Source organism: Palaemon carinicauda, chromosome 21 (genome assembly GCF_036898095.1).
Source record: "Palaemon carinicauda isolate YSFRI2023 chromosome 21, ASM3689809v2, whole genome shotgun sequence".
NCBI classification, from domain to species: domain Eukaryota; kingdom Metazoa; phylum Arthropoda; class Malacostraca; order Decapoda; family Palaemonidae; genus Palaemon; species Palaemon carinicauda.
Genome location: NC_090745.1, coordinates 28943892 through 28966959, shown reverse-complemented (window position 1 = coordinate 28966959; position 23068 = coordinate 28943892). Strand labels below are relative to the sequence as shown.

Below are 23068 nucleotides of genomic sequence, written 5' to 3'. Positions count from 1 at the left end.
AATGACTCCATCTATTGAGCGAATGGTAACCATTCAGAGCGGTAATGCTTACGGGAATATAAGATGCAATTCAATTGTATATTTGACATATTTGTTCACAGTTTGCATTACTACGTCAGTATATTTTATTTTTATATTCATGACGTTAAGTTTTAGATAACTAAATTGCAAATTTACAAATAGGTACATACTGTATATAGATTAAGAATAACATATCCTTACATTTCTCAGTCTATTTTTCAAAACCTTAATAGTTAATTTTCTTGCAAATTTAAGTATTGTATATTACAATAATTTTTAAAAGTTCTATATAATATCACGCTCGAATAAAGTAAAACATACTCTCTATCTGATTTGTTAAACTTTGCCACAAGTGCATATGTGTAGACATGCATTTAATTACAGTTTGTAGGCCACTGTAGAATGGAGAGGTGTATGTAAAACAATTTTAGTTTTGTTTATTGAAACGGAAATGCATCGTGCACTCATGTATACTCTTTAGTAATATAAAATAATAAATATATAAATATATAAACTAAAGGAACAAAATAGCTCACTAAATTGTATCGCATAAAAATAATCGAAAGGGGTTGGTAATAGAAATAAGGTAGCATAGAAGCCAACCAAAAATGCAAGGTAAATCACCTGCAAATGAACTTTCATAAATTATACATAAATAAGGAAAAAAATAACTCGGTAAATAATATTGCACATGTAAAGACTGTAAACCAAAAAACTAAGATACAAGCAAACCTAAATTGCATCATGAATTACATGCAAATAAACACTAATATAATTATATGAGAAAACATAATACTAAAAAAGATTTTCTTCAAGAATTAAATTCATTGTGCATACATAAGACAAAGCAATTATGCAAACATAGAAAGCACAGACAGTAAACACACATTCAATGTACATGAAAATACAAATACAAACAAACACAGTTTACAAATACTGTAAAATGTTAGGTTTGAAACATAGAAATGTACTGCGGATGCCTTGCCTGAATCTTATATCCAACAACAATGGAGCTTACTCATGAGTAGCACATACTTCATGTAGTATACTGTTAGTACTCACCGTTCTTTATCCTTAGGGAACCGGTGAAACACCTAATGAGGATCGGTTTCTTTTCATTTATTGCAAACAACACACTTATGTAACTTATTCACAGTTGGCGCCATGATTTCGTTTGTGTCAACTGTCATATTCTAAATATAAACAAACAGACGACATGTCATATACCTATAACGCCATCTGAACACTGAGCGGTCAAGCTATTGTGTTAACTTCGGAGTTGGCAACTAGCATATTATCCTAAGTAATTTGAGCCTTTCTATTTTCCTTCAGTATGTAGTCTTTTGATCACACACTCCTTACAGCTCTCAAGTATTTCCCCGCCCCACCGTGTCCCTCCCCTGCCCGTCGCCCCCCTCCCTCTAACAACCAAACTCCTCTACACCTGAAATTCTGGAATTTATAGATATTGGGGGTGACAGTGAGGTACCGGAGAGGACAGAAAATTTGTATTTGACTGTACATTCTCAAACTCCATGTTAGATGCATTTTGTCTATGGTTTTCTCTTAAAAGGAAGTGTTTTTAGTGGTCGCCAACCACCGTTCTAAGATAATCTTTTTGAGAAAAAGTTGCTTGCCCTAAGGCCTATGCCACCTTATCTGGTACCCACTACAGTGTTCTTTGCTTATCCATGTATCTTACCTGATAGCTTATCCGTGTTCATTCCAGTGACGGCAACAGTAACGCCAAATACTAAGATCGTAGCAGCTGTGAACTTCATGGCGAATTGTCACAAATAAGTCCCTGTATACCATGGTCTTTTGTCACTACATCGTGAATGAATGTGAAAGTGGTTAATGTATACTGGGACACTTACGAGTTAACTGTGTCCTTTGTTGTGAAAGATAAAGATAAGATAAGGGCCGATAGCTACGTTTATTACTTTTTATTGATAGAGTATCGAACATGGTTTTATGACCAAGAATTTCTGAAGAATGAAGAATGGTTCCTCTACATATATCTTTGAATGACTAGTTTGTCTGAAAGTCCCATGATGTAATTAGCCCTCGTTGTTTATAATACTATCACAGCAGGGTGTTGATTATCTTATTGAATATCTTCTGTGGAATTTTTACACTTAATGTTCATGTTATCAGCTTACATTGGTTATCAGTTATCTTGTGTTTTCGATCACCGCATATCAGTGCCGTTAGTAGTTCTAAGAATTCCTTATCAAGTGTAATCTTGAATTTGCGGGTTGTTGTACTGTGGAAGAGAAACATTCATATGAAAATACTTTCTTTTGTTAACGTTTATCTTCTTACCTTTTAAAAAAAAAATAAGTTAATGATAAAAATCATACGTATTTGTATTTAGTGTTCAACTTTAATATCTTGAATAGTCATTAAGAAGTTGAGGGCTGCAGATATGAGAGTAAGGAAGAACAAAAGCATTATATAAAAAAGACGGAAGGAGAAAACAGGTATCATTAAAATAGTTAGAAAAATGTACACAAGGAGAACGTCTATATACTGTCACATTTTAGAATATGACTAATAAATTTAATTTTTGGATTAAAAACTACAAATGTGATGTTCATTAAAAAAGATTAAATCCAATAAGATGAAAAATGGTTACTTATTATTCAAATTGTTAAAGTATTTTTGTAACGTGTAAACTCAATGTATATTTACAAAATGAAATAACCAGTATGATGATGGGATTATACAAATACAAGATGAATGCTCGTCTTATATTGAATGACACGATCAGGAGTTTTTACCTGCTTTAACATAATTCCCACACAAATGTTTGAGCGAAGCAGAGAAAAAAAAAAACCTCACAAGATTACATACTCTGATTTTTTGTCATTTCCCTTAAAGATAGCTGGAACATTTCAAATCAATGAAATGTCCAGTATATATTTCATTTATGTATTTACATACATTTTATTCCATGTTTTTACTTGTACCTCTTGTCTTTACAGATATATATCCCTTCTACTATGTGGAAGGTTGCTCGTTTATTTTATAACCTTTCTTCTCATACAATACTATGAGTACGTACACATTTTGAACATTAATAATGGCGAATAATTGTATCTTGTTCGAGTTATTTCCCGGCTAACATTTATACTTAAGTCCCCGGCCACTCACCCGCCATCATCATCCAACTTTCATCTGGCTTGCTTTTTATCACCCGGAATGCTTCATTTCTCTTGTAGTCGATTCCTTCTGTCTCAGGTGAGTGTATATATATATATATATATATATATATATATATATATATATATATATATATATATATATATATATATATATATATATATATATATATATATGTATATATGTGTGTGTATGTATATATATATATATATATATATATATATATATATATATATATATATATATATATATATATATATATATATTGTGTATATATATTTACATATAAATGTATACATATAGCTATATATTTATTGTGTGTATATATATGTATAAATATATATATTTCTTTATTTATTCATTCATTTATTTATATATCATCATCTCCTCCTATGCCCATTGACCCAAAGGGTCTCAGTTAGATTTCGCCAGTCGTCTCTATCTTTAGCTTTTGATTAAATACTTCTTCATCATCATCTCCTACTTAGCGCTTCATAGTTCTCAGCCATATAGGTCTGGGTCTTCCAACTCTTCTAGTGCCTTGTGGAGCCCAGCTGAACGTTTGGTGAACTAATCCCTCTTGGGGAGTGTGAAGAGCATGCCTAAACTATTTCCATCTACCCCTCACCATGATCTCATCCACATCTGGCACTCGAGTAATCTATCTAATAGTTTCATTTCTTATCCTGTCCTGCTATTTAACTCCCAATATCCTTCTGAGGGCTTTGTTCTCAAATTTACTAAATCTATTGCCGATTGTTTCAATGTCATACCATGACTTATGTCCATAGAGTAACACCGATCTCACTAAGCTGATATAGTCTTGATTTTTTTATGTAATTTCAGGGGATTTGATTTCTAAATTTTACCTAATATAGCCATTGTTTGATTTGCTTTTTTCAATCTTCCACTAAACTCTAATTCTAAAGACCCTATATTGGATATCATAGTTCCAAATTTCTTGAATGATTCTACGTCATTAATCCTTTCTCCTTCCAATGAAATTTCATCTACTATTGCATGTTCCATTCTCTTGATATCTGGCTTTCTTCTATTAACCTTCAGCCCAACCTCATGTGATATTTCATGCATTCTGGTAAGTAAGCATTGCAAATCCTAAGGTGTTCTACTAACAAGGGCAGCATCATCAGCATACTTAAGGTCTGCTAAATTAATATCACCAATCCAGTCCAATCCTTCTCCACCATCTCCGACTGTTATATGCATTACAAAATTCTTGAGGAGGGTAAACAACATAGGTGACTACACATTACCTTGGAGTACTCCGCTGTTCACTGAAAATTCATTTGATAAGACTCCATTAACATTAACTTTGCACTCGCCATGCTCATGAACAGACTTAATCAAATTTACATATTTAAGAGCAATTCCATAATAACGCAGAACTCTCCCTAAAATTGGCCAGTGAACACTATCAAAGGTTTTTACATAGTCCCCATAGGCCATCAAAAGTGGAGTTCTATATTTTGCGCATTGTTGTACAACATGTCTCAAAATGAAAATTTGGTCAGTGCAACTTCTGCCTTTTCTAAATCCTGCTTGTTCATCTCTCAGCTTTTCATCAATCTTTCCCTTTAGTCTCTTTAGGATAAGCATACTATATATTTTCATAACTGACGTAAGTGTTATGCCTATATAATGATTGCAATCACTCATGTCTCCTTTTTTTTGCCATTTTCACCGGCACTCCTAACTCCTATTCATCAGGTTTTGCCTCTTCATGCCACATTCTACAAAATAATCTTGTAAGTAGTCTGGGAGTCACTTCTTTTTCGGCCAGTATCATCTCTGCAGTAAATTCCATCGTAACCACGGGCTTTGCATCTCTTTTTTTGTGTGTTTTGAGGATAGCTTGAACTTCAAACACGCTGCATTCATTCATGGGCACATGAAGGTCGTCGTCAGCCTCAGGTATATCAATCAAATTATATGTATATAGATATTTGTATATATATATATATATATATATATATATATATATATATATATATATATATATATATATATATATATATATATATATATATATATATATATGCAGAAGAACCACAGGGAAAATGAAAATACGAAATATACGTTCAAGTCCTGACTAGTTTCGTGATACTTCTTCTGCATCTGAGCATCACGTTTTCCTGTGATTTTTACGCATATATCTATCTATCTATCTATCTATATATATATATATATATGTATATATATATATATAATATGTATATATATATACTGTCTATATATATATATATATATATATATATATATATATATATATATATATATATATATATATATATATATATATATATATATATATACTGTATATATATATATATTTTATATTTGTATACAGTATATATTTATATGTATATGTTTATATATATATAATTATATATCCATATATATATATATATGTATATATATATTTTATATATATGTATATATATTTATATGTATGTTCATATATATAATTATATATTCATTATATATATATATATATATATATATATATATATATAATTTATACATATATATATGTATATATATATATTATTTATATATAAATATATATGTACATATATATATATATATATATATATATATATTTATATATATACATATATATATATTTATATATATAAATATATATATATATATATATATATATATATATATATATATATATATATAAATATATATGTATATGTATATACACACACACACATATATATATATATATACACACATCTATATATATATATATATATATATATATATATATATATATATATATATATTGAATATGCATATATATATATATATACAGTACACACACATACACACTCACACACACACACACATATATATATATATATATATATTTCTATATATATATATATATATATATATATATATATATATATATATATATATATGTATTTATGAAGCTGGTCCCGCAGAAGAGTAAGTATAATATTCATGTATTTTTTTAAGAGATTTATAGCCAGCTCGTGAGGAAAGTTCCACTCATGTAGGTTAAAGTATTTTATGTAAATTACATAAGACTTTCGGCACACTTTAAATTATATTTCAATTTAGTTCAGTATACGTAAATTTAGGTTATTTTTAGTATTAACTTTTTATGTCACGTAGTTATGTTATGAAGTCATATGTAACCTTAGGTATACTGTGTGACATACGAGGTATGACCACGAGGGATTACGTAATTTTTTTTGTTTCCACATGGTTAGAAAAATAAACTTTTTTTTATCTTTATTGTCACGAGAGGTTAGTGAGCAGAGATAGCTGGAAGAGAGTTGACTCACAAGCAAGGTTAGTATTTCTCTTCTAATTACTACGTTGGCAACCTAATGCCGCTTCAGCTATACCCCCACATTATGAGAATGATCTAATAGAAATTTCTAGACGAATTAAGTCAATATACATATACCCCTGGAATGCATAAGCAGCAGAAGAGATCCAGCTTATCCCTTTGAAAGAACCAAAGCTTGTCTGTCCTCTCTTCTCTCAAGTGTGTGTCCTCTTGAACGTGATTTTTATCCAGCTTTAGTGTTGTTCAAACGTAGGTGAAATTTTGGGATGTTAATTCAAGTGTAGTGTGTTATTGTAAGTACTTTTTAACATAAATTTTGTAACTGTCCTTGTGAGAGTTAGATTAAACAGTGAAGTGCATTAAAATTTTTGCTTAACCGTTCTGTAGCCTTGTGTTAAAGGAAAGATGTAAGTGTAACAGTTACCTATATGTACATACATATACCAAGGCACTTCCCCCAATTTTGGGGGATAGCCGACATCAACAAATGAAATAAAAACAAAAAGGGGACCTCTACTCTCTACGTTCCTCCCAGCCTGACAAGGGACTCAACCGAGTTCTGCTGGTACTGCTAGGGTGTCACTGGCCACCCTCCCCCGTTATCCACCACAGATGAAGCTTCATAATGCTGAATCCCCTACTGCTGCTACCTCCGCAGTCATCTAAGGCACCGGAGGAAGCAGCAGGGCCTATCGGAACTGCGTCACAATTGCTCGCCATTCATTCCTATTTCTAGCACGCTCTCTTGCCTCTCTCACATCTATCCTCCTATCACCCTGAGCTTTCTTCACTCCATCCATCCACCCAAACCTTGGCCTTCCACTTGTACTTCTCCCATCAACTCTTGCATTCATCACCTTCTTTAGCAGACAGCCATTTTCCATTCTCTCAACATGGCCAAACCACCTCAACACATTCATATGCACTCTAGCTGCTAACTCATTTCTTACACCTGTTCTCACCCTCACCACTTCGTTCCTAACCCTATCTACTCGAGATACACCAGCCATACTCCTTAGACACTTCATCTCAAACACATTCAATTTCTGTCTCTCCATCACTTTCATTCCCCACAACTCTGATCCATACATCACAGTTGGTACAATCACTTTCTCATATAGAACTCTGTTTACATTCATGCCCAACCCTCTATTTTTTACTACTCCCTTAACTGCCCCCAACACTTTGCAACCTTCATTCACTCTCTGATGTACATCTGCTTCCATTCCACCATTTGCTGCAACAACAGACCCCAAGTACTTAAACTGATCCACCTCCTCAAGTAACTCTCCATTCAACATGACATTCAACCTTGCACCACCTTCCCTTCTCATACATCTCATAACCTTACTCTTACCCACATTAACTCTCAACTTCCTTCTCTCACACACCCTTCCAAATTCTGTCACTAATCGGCCAAGCTTCTCTTCTGTGTCTGCAACCAGTACAGTATCATCCGCAAACAACAACTGATTTACCTCCCATTCATGGTCATTTTCGTCTACCAGTTTTAATCCTCGTCCAAGCACTCGAGCATTCACCCCTCTCACCACCTTATCATCATACAAGTTAAACAACCACGGCGACATCACGCATCCACGTCTCAGCCCCACTCTCACCGGAAACCAATCACTCACTTCATTTCCTATCCTAACATATGCTTTACTACCTTTGTAGAAACTTTTCACTGCTTGCAACAACCTTCCACCAACTCCATATAACCTCATCACATTCCACATTGCTTCCCTATCAACTCTGTCATATGCTTTCTCCAGATCCGTAAACGCAACATACACCACCTTACCTTTTGCTAAATATTTCTCGCATATCTGCCTAACTGTAAAAATCTGATTCATACAACCCCTACCTCTTCTAAAACCACCCTGTACTTCTAAGATTGCATTCTCTATTTTATCCTTAATCCTATTAATCATTACTCAACCACACACTTTTCCAACTACACTCAACAAACTAATACCTCTTGAATTACAACACTCATGCACATCTCCCTTACCCTTATATAGTGGTACAATACATGCACAAACCCAATCTACTGGTACCATTGACAACACAAAACACACATTAAACAATCTCACCAACCATTCAAGTACTGTCACACCCCCTTCCTTCAACATCTCAGCTCTCACACCATCCATACCAGATGCTTTTCCTACTCTCGTTTCATCTAGTGCTCTCCTCACTTCCTCTTTGTAATCTCTCTCATTCTCATCTCCCATCACCGGCACCTCAACACCTGCAACCCCCCAGATGCTGAAGCCTTGATGAGGATGGGGGGCTTAGGGATCAGCAGCTGGGGTCTAATGAACAGTGGGAACTACTTCCCACAGGACCTCGGTGCCCAGCTGTTGATCCAACTAAATCAGTCAGTACTTTCTCTTTTACTTTTGGTTATTTATTTTTTCTCCCATCTCTTCCTTTCGGGCTCGATATTGTTGACGACTTTGGCATGTTCGATTATACTTTGGCTGCTGCTTTGGATTTGGCACAGTGTGGGATGGACGGCATTCCATCTCAACCTGTGCCAATTTAGACGCCATCACCCTCTGGCAGACCCCATTGGGTGCAGACCAAGTCTGTTAAGAGTCGGGCTCCAGTGATCCGGTTTTAAGTCACCCATATTTGCGGGTAATGGGTTATGCCAGGCATTGGAGTCGACGGTGGGAGGGGCTAACTACCCCCACTGACCAGTGTACGCCCACTTAAAGAGAGGCAGCCCCTCTCTAACAGAGGACTGGTCCCCGCTGAAGCCTCTTCTCGTGTTGGGCCACATGGGATAGGAGGACTGACATCCTCCGATAAGAGATGGATAAGCGGGCTTGCTCATAACAAAAAAACCCACCCCTCTGTTGACGACCTGGAAAATACAAACATGTACCTCGGCACAGACAGCTCCAACTCGGGTTCTAACATAGTAACGTTGGAACCTTATATTCGTTATGGAAATAATGATAAGAAAACACTAGAGAAGAAGAGAGAGAGTGTGAGAAATGATGATAGTACCCAAAGATATAGAAAAATAGAAGTATTACCTGGTCACTAAGAAGTAGTGAATTATGAAAAATTTTTTATCTAAGAATTTGAAAACGGAAGAAATGAGCGTTTAAATGTTTTCAAAGCTAACAGAGAAATAGTCAATTTATGTGGAGGGCAGCCAAAAATTTTACCCCAAGAAAATGGAAGTCTCTTGATAGAGACACTATCCCCATTACAAGGTGAAAGGCTAAAAACACTGACAACATTGGATGGTCATTGTGTAAAATGCATTTCGCACCCTACTTTCAACCAGAGTAGAGGTGTGATATATGCTCCAGAATTGCTAGATATAGAGGAAAAAGAAATTGAGGATGAACTGAATAGTCAAGGAGTAGTTAAAGTAGTCAGAATGAGAAAGAGAGTTGGAGAACAACGTATTCCTCTTGCTACTTTAATTATAACATTTGATCAATATAGATTACCAAATGTTATTAAGGCTGGTTGGCTATCGTTGAAGGTGAAGCCTTATATCCCTTCACCATTGCGATGTTATCATTGCCAAATGTATGGCCATTTAAGCCAGAAATGCAAAGTAAAAGTAAATAATAAGCCAGCTGTTTGTGCCAACTGTGGAAAAAGTAGCCATGGAGTATGCAGAGAAAACGCTGATTGCATACATTGTGGGGAAGCACACCCAGCTACATCTAAAAGTTGCATTAAGTTTATTTTTGAAAAAGAAATTCAGGCTATTAGGACCATGGAAAGGTTTACTTTTAAAGAGGCTCGTAAAAGAGCTCTTGAAAAGCAGATAAGACCAGGGCAACCTTTTTCAATGGTCCTGAAGAAAAACTTGCCAAACCACACTGACGAAAATCATATCTCTACTTCTAATATGAAGAAACAAATGAAATTAGTTAAAGAGGTTGAAAGTCCCATCGAAAATCTATGTCCAGAAATCGTAGAAAAATCAAAACAGATACTTAAAGATCTGAAAGTTATTCAAAAGCCAACTACTCAGATTCTAAACAATATTACAAACCTCTCTCAGGCCGTGTCCTTGCCTGATCTGATGGAGGTTCCACTTGAAACTAATTTACCTGGTGAACCTGTAGTGGGGAAGGTGCAAAAACCTGACAGATCACAACCCTTTAATCGAAAAAGAGAGAGACCTCCATCTCTCTCGCCTCCTACCATAAGAAACATTAAAGTCACGACTTCAAATAAATATGATATCTTGTCTGCTGATGTTTCTGATCAACTAGAAGGCAAATTGAACCAATCAGAAATTCAGGTTGAGGTTCACCATCCTCCTCAACAATTAGATCAAAAGGACACAAAGAAAAAGAAGAACACAAAACCCACTATATTAAGATCCTCTCTAGAGATACCACAGGGAAATATTGTTGAGCAAATATTGCCAATGGGAAAACTTCATCTAAGGTGTCTTCCAAAAAATAAATCATAGTTTTTTCCTCCATTCTGCAATGGAATTGCCAGGGTTTAAGGGCGAAATATGAAGAACTCGAGCTCCTCATACGTGAGCACTCCCCTATAACTGTATGTCTACAAGAAAGCAAGCTCGATGCTAATACTCCTTGTCCTTGAGAGTATGTTAGCTATAGGACACCATATGATCAACGAGCAGGGACCCATGGGGGAAGTCTTATATACGTTCGTCGAGATGTTCCCCATATATCTTTGTCCATCTGTACCCCTCTGCAGGCAGTGGTTGTACAGATTGATGTAGGGAGAAAATACACAATCTGTTCTCTTTACTTGCCTCCAAATGATAACATCTCGTATGATAGTATAGTAGAGGTGATTGAACAACTCCCACAACCTTTTGTCTTATTAGGAGATCTTAATAGTAGACATCCTTTATGGGGTGATGTTTTGGCAAACGCAAGAGGTAATATTATATCATCAATTTTGGAGAATGAAGATGTAGGACTCCTTAATACAGGAGACCCCACACATTTTCATGTAAAGACAGGTACCTTGTCCTGCATTGACCTGTCAGTTGCAAGCTCTAACTGTCTTCTTGATTTTAATTTGAGAACATTAGATGATTGGCATGCTAGTGATCATGCACCAATCATTATAAACACCAACAATGGTCCACCTTTACAAAGATCGCCTCGATGGAATCTTGATATGGCGGACTGGAATAGATTTCGGGAGTTAAGTGAAATTGAAGGAAATGCAGAACAGTTTGAAAGTGTTGATGATGCCATAGACTTACTTAATGGAACTCTTCACACAGCAGGAGTGAATTCCATTCCCAAAACAACAGGGATATTCAGACGACGACCAGTCCCCTGGTGGTCATCAGAACTAACTGCCCTGCATAGAGCCACAAGAAAGTCTTTAACTCGATTGCGCATGCACCGTACTGAGGAGAATTTAGTCATATACAAGAAATGTAGAGCACAGTTCCGCCGTGCCATGAAAGAAGCTAGGCGCCAGTCTTGGATGTCATTTGTTTCCTCCATTAACAATAGAACACCAACATCATCTGTGTGGAGGAAAGTAAAAAGATAGCAGGTAAATTCACCCCAAACCCACCACCAGTGTTAAAGATAAATGGCCAGTGTATGACTGGAGCAACCGAAGTTAGCAATGCCCTGGCTGACCATTTTTCAAATGTATCGTGCAAGTGTGAAGCAGCTCCTGGTCACCAGTATAGAAGCATTGAAGGAAAGAAAGTTTTAAACTTCGCAACAAGAAAGCAAGAGTCATACAATTCTCCTTTTACTGAAAGAGAAATTGATTCTGCTCTTGCTACGTGTAAGGATACAGCCCCTAGACCCGATGGAATTCCTTATGCAATGATTAAACATGTACCTTTTAATACAAAGTTATTTATTTTAAGGATTTTTAATAGAATATGGCATGATCATAGTTATCCAAGTGTTTGGGAACTAGCCATTATTTTAGCCTTTTTGAAACCCGGTAAGGACAAGTTTTTAGCAGCAAACTACCGACCTATTGCATTGACATCTTGTTTATGTAAAATCATGAAGAAGATGGTCAATGCAAGACTGATTTGGTACCTTGAAAAGAAGAATATTTTATCACCCATTCAATGTGGATTCAGGAAAATGCACTCACCGACTGATGTGCTGATACAACTTGAGTCCTCCATTTGTGAAGCCTTTGCTTCCAAACAGCATCATGTGACAGTCTTTTTTGATCTTGAAAAGGCATATGATACCACATGGAGATACGGTATACTTAAAAGAATCCATGAGTGCGGATTGAGAGGAGAGCTACCACTATTCATCCAGTCATTTCTTTCACATAGAGTTTTCCAAGTGAGAGTTGGGGAAGCTCTATCACAGAGTAAATGCCAGGAAGAAGGAGTTCCTCAGGGGAGTGTGCTGAGTGTAACCCTTTTTGCACTAGCAATTAATGGGATATCCTCAGTCTTTCCCCGGGATGTTCTCGCAACATTATTTGTGGATGATCTCTCCATATCATTTGCTGGGGCCAGAATGGCAATGGTTGAGAGAAAAATCCAACTCTCTATTGATAAAATTATCCATTGGGCCGATATGAATGGATTTAAGTTCTCGACAAGTAAAACTACAATTATCCATTTTTGTCGTATACGGGGAGTACTTCCAGACCCATGTGCAAGTGAAGCTAAATTTTTAGGGTTGATATTTGATTGTAGGCTTACATGGGTTTCTCACTTAAAAGCATTAAATGTTAAATGTGTTGAAGCTATGAATCTTTTAAAAGTATTGTCCCATACATCATGGGCAGCAGACCGCAATACAATTTTAAAATTATACAAGGCCTTGATATTTTCCAAAATTAGTTATGGATGCGAAATATACTCCTCAGCAACCCCAAGCCGGTTAAAAATATCAGATTCAATACATCATGCTAGCATTAGATTGTCCACAAGACCTTTAAAACTTCGCCTATCACAAGTCTCCTTGTTGATGCTGGGGAGTTGCCTCTAGACCTTTACCGAATGTCTTCTATTATTCAGTATTGGTTTAGATTGCAAAGACTCCCTAATTCTTCTGCCTTTCAGACTGCAAGCCTTATAAGACACTCAACCTACTTTGAGTTGCACCCAAAATCTCCTCAACCTTTTGGGTTTCGGGTGAAACAATTATTAAACAATCTGGATATAATTAGAGTTAAGGTGCTTCTATTCAAGGTATCATCAACGCCTCCATGGAAATTTCCTGACATATCTTTTTGTAAATACTTTATTGGACTTAGAATCCAGGTTTCTTTTTATGGAACATGTCGAAGAACATAGGGGATCGACTTTTATATATACTGATGGCTCCAAATCTGATGCTGGCATTAGATTTGGAGTATATAGTAATGATTTTAATTGTAGAGGTGCACTTCCTCTAACAGCTTCCATATTTACTGCCGAACTGTATGGCATACTAACCGCTATTGAGAAAACCGTTTTGGAAAAGGAGGGTAATTTTACAATTTTTAGTGATGCAAGGAGTGTTCTTCAAGCTTTAGAAGTTTTTAATTCTAGTAACCCTCTAGTTTTAAAGATTTTAGAATGGCTTTTTATTATTGGACGGAGAGGTATAAGAGTTCGATTTTGTTGGGTTCCAGCACATGTAGGTGTGTCTGGGAATGAGAAGGCCGATTTACTGGCGAAGAATGCGGCATCCGAGTTGCTACCAAGGAGGCATCCCATTCCCTGTAATGATATCCTACCTTACATCAAGAAATTGGTTTGTAATAAATGGCAACAGCACTGGGATAGTCTAGATGGCATTAAAATGAGGGAAGTAACAAATATATCACCTTGGAGGTATCACATGATACCCCGAAAATGGGAGACGACTCTTTGCCGTCTTCGTATTGGTCACACACGGTTGACACACGAGTTTCTGCTGAAGGGCCAACACCAACCGTATTGTGAGGACTGTTTAGTACCTTTAACAGTGAGGCATTTATTGACCGAATGCCCTAATTTCACTAACTTAAGAAATAGATATCTGTTTGAGGCTCGAGGTGAGGATGGCAGGTTCATCCTTGCCAAGATTCTTGGACATGATGTGTCCTACTATGCGAGTGGAATTTTTAGATTTATTTCAGAAGCAGGTCTTCTGAAAACTATTTAACTATTGTAATGACCTCTTAACTTTTATGGTTTAATTGAATTCTCTTTTATTTTTCATATATAATAAATGCTATGGGCGTCAATGACCTTAGATGTCAGGATTCCAGAAAACTTTCAATCAATCAATCAATCAATCAACACCTGCAACAGCTATTATATCTGCCTCCCTATTATCCTTAACATTCAGTCAACTTTCAAAATATTCCGCCCACCTTTTCTTTGCCTCCTCTCCTTTTAACAACCTTCCATAAATATGTAAATTTCATTATTGTATGTTCATTAGAGTGTTAAAGTGTTGTCTTTTCATTAATATTAAGTGATTGTATTATTTTTGTAGTGTCTTTTGTGCTAATTTAAAGTTTAGTTCAGGTTTAATATTTCAAATGACTTATTTATGGTTTTAATTCTTCTGAATTATTGTTAACTTTTATAGAATTTATTTATTTTTGTAAAGTTTGTATATTTTGATCAACAATATTTTTTTCTCAGTGCTTTTTTCTTATTCCCTGACTAAGTAAGAGGTTGGTTTTTGAATAGTAGTCATAAATAATCACCCAGTTTTGTTTTGAGTATAACGTAAGAGAACTTTATCAGGTGAGTTTTGGAGCTCGGGAATCTACGTAATTCTCCAGCTGTAATAATATATATATATATATATATATATATATATATATATATATATATATATATATATATATATATATATATATATATATATATATATATATATATATATATATATATATATATGTATGTATATATATATGTATATATGTATGTGTGTATTTATATATATGTGTATATATATATATATATATATATATATATGTATACAGTGTATATAAGTATATATATATATATATATATATATATATATATATATATATATATATATATATATATATATATATATATATGGATATGCTGTATATATATGTATATGTATATACTTATATATATGTATATTTATATATATATATATATATATATATATATATATATATATATATATATATATATATATATATACGGAAGCTCTTGGAGAAAAGAGTAATCCAAAGAGTGAAGTCCATTAAGTTCCAAGGAAGTCTGTTTTGTGTTCCCAAGAAGGACTCAGAAAAACTCAGAGTCATTCTGGACTTGTCGCCACTCAACAAGTTCATAGTAAACTCCAAGTTCTGGATGTTAACACTGCAACACTTAAGGACCCTGTTGCCCAAACGGGCTTACACTGTCGTGATAGACTTGTCAGACGCCTATTGGCACGTTCCAATCAATCGTCAACTCTCCTCCTACCTAGGTTTCAAGCTAAAAGGAAGACTTTATGCCTTCAGAGCCATGCCTTTCGGGCTAAACATAGCCCCAAGGATATTCACGAAGCTGGTAAATGCAGCCGTTCATCAATTACTGTACACCTAAAGGGTGTCCTAGTAGTGGCCTACCTGGATGATTGGCTGGTGTGGGCAGCATCCAAGATGGAATGCATGCAGGCTTCCAAGAAAGTGATCCAGTTCCTGGAACATCTAGGATTCAAGATCAATGCCAAAAAGTCTCGACTATCTCCAGCTCAAAAGTTTCAGTGGTTGGGAATCCACTGGGATTTAAAGTCACATCAACTTTCCATTCCACTAAAGAAAAGGAAAGAGATAGCGGGATCTGTCAGGAGACTTCTGAAATCCAAACGGATATCAAGACGCAAACAGGAGAGAGTGCTGTGCTCTCTACAGTTTGCTTCAGTGACAGATCCAGTGCTAAGAGCACAGCTAAAGGATGCAACAGGAGTTTGGAGAAGATACGCATCAAACGGTCGAAGAGATATGAGAAGACCATTACCGACTCTATTGTGAACGCTTCTCAAGCCGTGGTCCAAAGCCAAGCAACTGAAGAAATCGATACTTCTTCAACCCCCTCCACCTTCAGTCATCAACCACACAGACGCTTCAAAGGAAGGATGGGGAGGTCACTCTCACTAAAAGAAAGTCCAAGGAGCTTGGTCCAGTCTATTCAAGACATTTCACATCAACTTTCTGGAGGCCATGGCAGTACTTCTCACCTTGAAAATATTATCTCCTCGCCACTCGACCCACATAAGACTGGTTCTGGACAGCAAGGTGATAGTGAGATGCCTGAATCGCCAAGGTTCGAGATCACCTCAAATCAACCAAGTGATGTTGGCCATCTTCCGTCTGGCGGAAAAGAAGAGATGGCACTTGTCAGCAGTTCACCTTCAAGGGTTCCGCAACATGACAGCGGACGCTCTATCCAGGTTCACACCGATAGAGTCAGAATGGTCCCTAGACGCAGGATTGTTCTCCTTCATCTTACGTCAAGTTCCGGAACTGCAGATAGACCTCTTTGCGACGAGCGACAAGAAGAAGATACATCGTTACGTTGCCCCGTACGAGGATCCTCTAGCGGAAGCAGTGGACGCAATGTCCCTCGATTGGAACAGATGGTCCAGGATTTACCCGTTCCTCCATCCAACCTTCTCCTGAAAGTCCTCGACAAACTGAGGTCATTCAATGGGACAGCGGCAATAGTGGCTCACAAGTGGCTGAACAGCGTATGGTTCCCTCTGGCGTTAGAACTACGGCTGAAGTTTGTTCCGTTGCCGGATCCAGTTCTGACTCAGCTTGTGCAGAAGTCGACTGTCTTCGCTTCATCACAGAAAACCTGGAACCTTCATCTCATGATTTTCTCTGTTTAGCGGTAAAGAAAAGATTCGGGATATCAAAAGACAGTATAGACTTTTTGGAGGAGTATAAAACGGATTTTGAGCGAAGTGAAAAATCTATTTTTTGGTGAGATGGCCATGTCGTCCTGATGGAAGTTTCTAAAGGGTAGCTTCCTTGGGTATATATAACTACGGCGATATTCCCAGAGAATTTACCTTAAGGTACTCAGAATTCTAACTCCTGGAGCGAATATCCCTAATAAAAGAACCAGGGATATCGCGAAATATCAGAGGACGTATTCTTGACACGCCACATAGCAATCTGCACCCCGAACAGAGTTAACACTTCGAAGGGGTCAATTGGCAAGAAAACGAAAACAAGAAAGAAAGGAGAGCCGCTCGCAAGGTATCTCTCCTCTCCCGTTTCGTAAGCGTGCATTGCGCCGCTCACGGCCCCATCTGTATTCCTTGTAGCGATACACGAGGTGCTACAGATACTGTATGTAGGGAGGGGACCTACAGCCTACAGCTTCGCTCAAAATCCTTTTTTTGGGCTCAAGCCATGTCGTCCTGATGGAAGTATACCAGAGCATTACTGTATCTGGGGATTCTCAAAACATACCGTACTCCCCGAAGGTATTTCCCGGCCAACTAGACCTAGAGACCTAAGATGTTACCGTCATACATCTTTTCAACTAACCATAGACCATGTTAATGCTTCCTGCCCCCTACAGGGAAGAGTCCTACTAGACTCTGGAAAAGTCTCGAAGAGTACATATACCTATGTATGAATAACAGACAAGCCAATATAGTGGTCTCACCCTATATTAAGTAAAGCATAGTTTGTAAAGAACCACTGAGTCAATATGAAATATCGACCAGTTCTCCGTTCAATACTGAATTGGACAAAGGTTTATATTCGAGTAGGCGGAAAACTTGCATAACCGCCACCGTCCCCTTAGGGCATGGAGTCCTCCCGCCAAGGGGAAGCATAAACCAATGCAAAGAATGCGTGCATAAAGGAACAATCTATTAGAATTATCCCAGATAAATATACATAGAACGTAATGCAAAATATCAAATAAATTGACACAGGCGAAGGAGACGCAAGGTTCACAAGAACTAGTTTATTGACAAACAATAAATCAAAGAATTTAAACAACCATTATATATATATATAAGAGGAGGATAACCAACAAATAAGCATAAGCATGATAGTAAACAGAAAACTTGTTTATCTGAAAGAAAAACATTAGCGCCACTTTTAACATACCGAGGTATCAAAATCATAAAAGTCTGTACATTATTACTAATCAGTTACATTAGCGTTGGAAATGCTCGGCACACATGTCTGCACTTATGCTAGGTTCACCTTTGAAAGTGGAACAGTCAATGTGGGCAACCCAGTGCCCTAACACTTAGTTTGTAGAACAGTTTGTAACTACACACTCACCCCGGAATTAATCGTCCCAATTAAATCCACTGTTCCTCGCAGAGTTAAACAGCAGGGTTAACGACACTACCCACTGCTACCACAGACCTCTTTAGTTACTCCACTTGCTTCGCATAGTGACGAAAGAACACTCTGGAAGACTTCCAGCCAGTGTATGAACGAAGGTGTTCAAAATCCATACAATTAAAGAAATTTAAGGATGAGGCAACTTTCCTCGGATCGTGACCTGCGGGTGTACTGTCTGTATCCGCTCTGCGAATAGAATAGGTGATTTTCGCCCTAAGTTGTTTCAGTGATAAATTTGAGCCTGATGTTTCTATCCTGAATAGTTGACCACCCCTGAAGTCTGAAGTTCTACGAAGATAGACCTTTAGGCATTCCACTGGACATAGAGATGCATCTTCTTTCAGAGGGCAGATTCTCCAGGGACAACACCTGTTGGTGGGTAACTCGTTCTTGGCGAGAAACGTAGGATCCGGAAACAGGTTCAGTTCTCCCCCATCCAAGAACTGAACACGACCCTCCTCTCTCGAGCGGGCTACAATTTCACTAACCCTGGCCCCCGACGCGAGTGCAAATAGGAAAATAACTTTTTGGGTCAAATCCTTTAAAGCACACTTCTCATTGTTCAACAGCGAAGCGAAATGAAGCACTTTATCTAAAGACCATGAAATGGGCTTTGGAGGTGTTGATGGTCTGAGCCTAGCACAGGCTTTCGGAATTTTATTAAAAATATCGTTAGAGAGGTCGACCTGGAAGGCATATAAAATGGGTCTTGTCAAAGCAGATTTAAACGTTGATATTGTGTTGGCTGCTAACCCTTGACCATGGAGGTGGATGAAGAAAGATAAGCAGAAGTCCGTCGAGATCTTTTGCGGATTCTTCGCCTTGACAAAGGCCACCCATTTCCTCCATGATGACTCATATTGCCTTCTAGTAGATTTGCACTTATATTCCTCTAGGAAGTCTATACTGTCTTTCGAAATCCCGAAACGTTTTCTCACCGCTAGGGAGAGAAAATCATGAGCTGCAGGTTCCGGGTTTTCTGTGATGAAGCGCAGACAGTTGACTTCTGAACTCGCTGGGTCAGAACTGGATCTGGTAACGGTAGACACTTCAGCCGTAGTTCCAATGCCAGAGGGAACCACACGCTGTTCGGCCACTTGTGAGCCACTATTGCCGCTACTCCCTTGAAAGATCTCAGTTTGTTGAGGACCCTCAACAGAAGGTTGTGAGGAGGAACAGGTAAATCCTGGACCATCTGTTCCAGTCGAGGGACATCGCGTCCACTGCTTCCGCCAAGGGATCCTCGTACGGGGACACGTAAAGGGGTAACTACTTGTTGTCTTTCGTCGCATCTATCTGCAGTTCTGGGACTTGACTCAAGATGAAGGAGAATGATCCTGCATCTAGGGACCATTCCGACTCTATCGGCGTGAACCTGGATAGAGCGTCCGCTGTCACATTGCGGACTCCTTGAAGGTGAACTGCCGACAGGTACCACTTCTTCTTTTCCGCCAGTCGAAAGATGGCCAACATCACCTGGTTGAGTGGTGGTGACCTCGATCCTTGTCGATTCAAGCATCTCACAATCACCTCGCTGTCCAGCACCAACCTTATGTGGATCGAGCGACGAGGGGAGACTTTCTTCAAGGTAAGGAGTACTGCCATAGCTTCCAGAAAGTTTATGTGAAATGTCTTGAATAGATTGGACCAAGTCCCTTGGGCCTTCTTCCGATGAGAATGATCTCCCCACCCCTCCTTCGAGGCGTATGTGTGAATAGTCAACGAGGGGGGAGGTGGCTGAAGAAGTACCGACTTCTTTAGTTGCCTGACTTGGGACCAAGGCCTGAGAAGCGTACGTAGACGAAGCGGAACTGGTCTTATCAGATCTCTTCGCGCGTTTGATGCATAACTTCTCCAAACTCCGGTTGCATCCTTTAGCTCCGGGTCTGTTACTGAAGCAAACTTGAGAGAACCCAGCACTCTCTCCTGTTCGCGTCTTGATATCCTTTCGGAATCCAGAAGTCTCTTGACAGAACCAGCTATCTCCTTCCTCTTCTTCGCCGGGATGGAGAGTTGGTGTGACACTAGGTCCCAGTGGATTCCCAACCACTGGAACTTTTGAGATGGAGAAAGTCGAGACTTTTTTCTGTTGATCTTGAAGCCTAGATACTCTAGGAACTGGATCACCTGTAGGGAAGCTTGCAAACATTCTGTCTTGGATGCTGCCCACACCAGCCAGTCGTCCAGGTAGGCTACCACCTGGATTCCCTTTAGGCGTAATTGTTTGAGAGCTACGCTCGCAAGCTTCGTGAAGATCCTTGGGGCTATGTTTAGCCCGAATGGCATGGCTCTCAAGGCGTAGAGTCTTCGATGTAGCTTGAACCCTAGGTAGGGGGAGAGTTGACGATTGATTGGAACGTGCCAATAGGCGTCTGACAAATCTATGGAGACGGTAAATGCCCTCTTGGGCAGTAAGGTCCTTATGTGTTGCAGTGTTAGCATCTTGAACTTGCAGTTCACAATGAACTTGTTGAGTGGCGACAAGTCCAGAATGACTCTGAGTTTTTCTGAGTCCTTCTTGGGAACACAAAACAGCCTCCCTTGGAATTTGATGGACTTTACCCTTCGGATTACCCTTTTCTCCAACAATTCTTGAATGTACTCCTCCAGAACGGGGGTGGAGTGTTGAAAAAAACGAGGGCACGGGGGTGGAGTGCTGTACCAGCTCCAACCCAGTCCATTCTTGAGTAGGCTGTGGGCCCAGGGATCGAAGGTCCACCAATCCCGAAAACTCTGAAAACTCCCTCCTACCGGTATCATCTCACTTTGACTGCTGTTGCCCTGAGGCCTTGCCTCCTTGACCGCGACCACCCCTGAATCCCCTCCCCCTTGAGGGGCGTCTAGACGTACCTCTGGCTGCTCCTCTAGGCTTCGCTCGAAAGGTAGTTGACTGCCCTTCAAACGCTGGGTTAAATGCCGGAGACTGCGTCGACACGGCTTGGGGTACCCACTGGTACGTGGTCGGGGCTTGTGCCACCATCTGGGGCACTGTAGGCATAGGAAATTACTGTTGCTGCTGCTGTCTGAATGGCTTGGCTGGCCGAGAGGGTAGCCTAGTCTTCTTAGTCTTCCTCTTTGGTTGGGGACCCTCATCCGGGGAAGACTTTCTCTTGAGGGATAGGCCCCACTTCTGGAGAAGGTTTCTATTCTCCGTGGCGGCCTTATCTACAACCTCCTTGACCGCTTCACTAGGGAAGAGATCTTTGCCCCAAATGTTGGAGGAGATTAGCTTCCTTGGCTCGTGCCTCACCGCAGCCGAGGCGAACGCGAACTCCCTACAAGCCCTCCTAGCTTTGACGAAGCTATAAAGGTCCTTCGTCACTGTGACTAGGTGTGTCTTAGCCACTACCATGAACATCTCATGGACCTCGGGGTCACTTGCTATTGTCTCCAGAGTTGTTTGATGAGACATTGAGGCAGCAAGTCTTTCTTTTGTCTCCAGCTCCCTTCGCAAAAGAAAGTCAGACAGCTTGGGGAGGTTCTCACCGAACTGACGTCCGGCAATATCAGTCTCCAACATCCCGACTGAGAAGGTAAGATGGACGTCCTTCCAGTCCTTGTGGTCCATGGGTAGGGCGAAAGACAGAGGTTTACACTCCTCCAAGGAGGGGCATGGCTTACCTGCCTCGACTGCTTTCTGCACAGCCGTAAACCCTTTCTGCATAAAGGGGAAGGCTCTAGAAGGAGAGGACACAAAGGAAGGGTGCTTCTTACTCAAAGCAGGTACCTTCAAGTTTGAGAAGCTCCTCTCTTTCATCGACTTGACAATAAAGCTTGAGCCTTAGCGTGGTCCAAAACTATGACCTCCTTCGGCTCCGTTTCTTCCTTTGAGGCTGGTTCCTTCCTTAGACGGACATAACAGAACGGATACGACTCCTTGCTGGGGCAGAATTCCACCTCCTCAAGGGGGACTGAGCCCAACTTCTCCGAAATGACGATTTTTCCCGTCGTCATAGGCATGTGCTCAGCATACTTCCAAGGGTTAACATCTGAGCCCAAGGGAAGGTCTTTCACGCTGAGCTTCTTCTGGGGCCCACGTGATGCTGCAAGTCTCCGCATCTCCAGCTCCATTGCAGCCGCCTTCTCATTATTCTCCCTCTGCATCTGTTGGATCATTCCAACGATGGAGGAAAGGGTCTTTCCCAGCTCATCTGGGAGAGAGGACAATGTTGAGGGAATAGGTTCAGGGGCCTGAACCGGAGTAGCCGACACCTCGTCTACCTCTTCCTCTTC

At 38.9% G+C, this 23068-nt stretch overlaps 1 protein-coding gene and 1 pseudogene across 1 annotated transcript in view; one reads left to right on the top strand and one right to left on the bottom strand.

Moving 5' to 3' along the window:
• LOC137615245 (uncharacterized) overlaps positions 1-2056 on the bottom strand; it is a 33465-nt pseudogene extending 31409 nt beyond the window's left edge.
• LOC137615243 (excitatory amino acid transporter 3-like) overlaps positions 1-23068 on the top strand; it is a 1014688-nt gene that overhangs the window by 143364 nt on the left and 848256 nt on the right. The gene's annotated exons all lie outside the window — the stretch shown is intronic.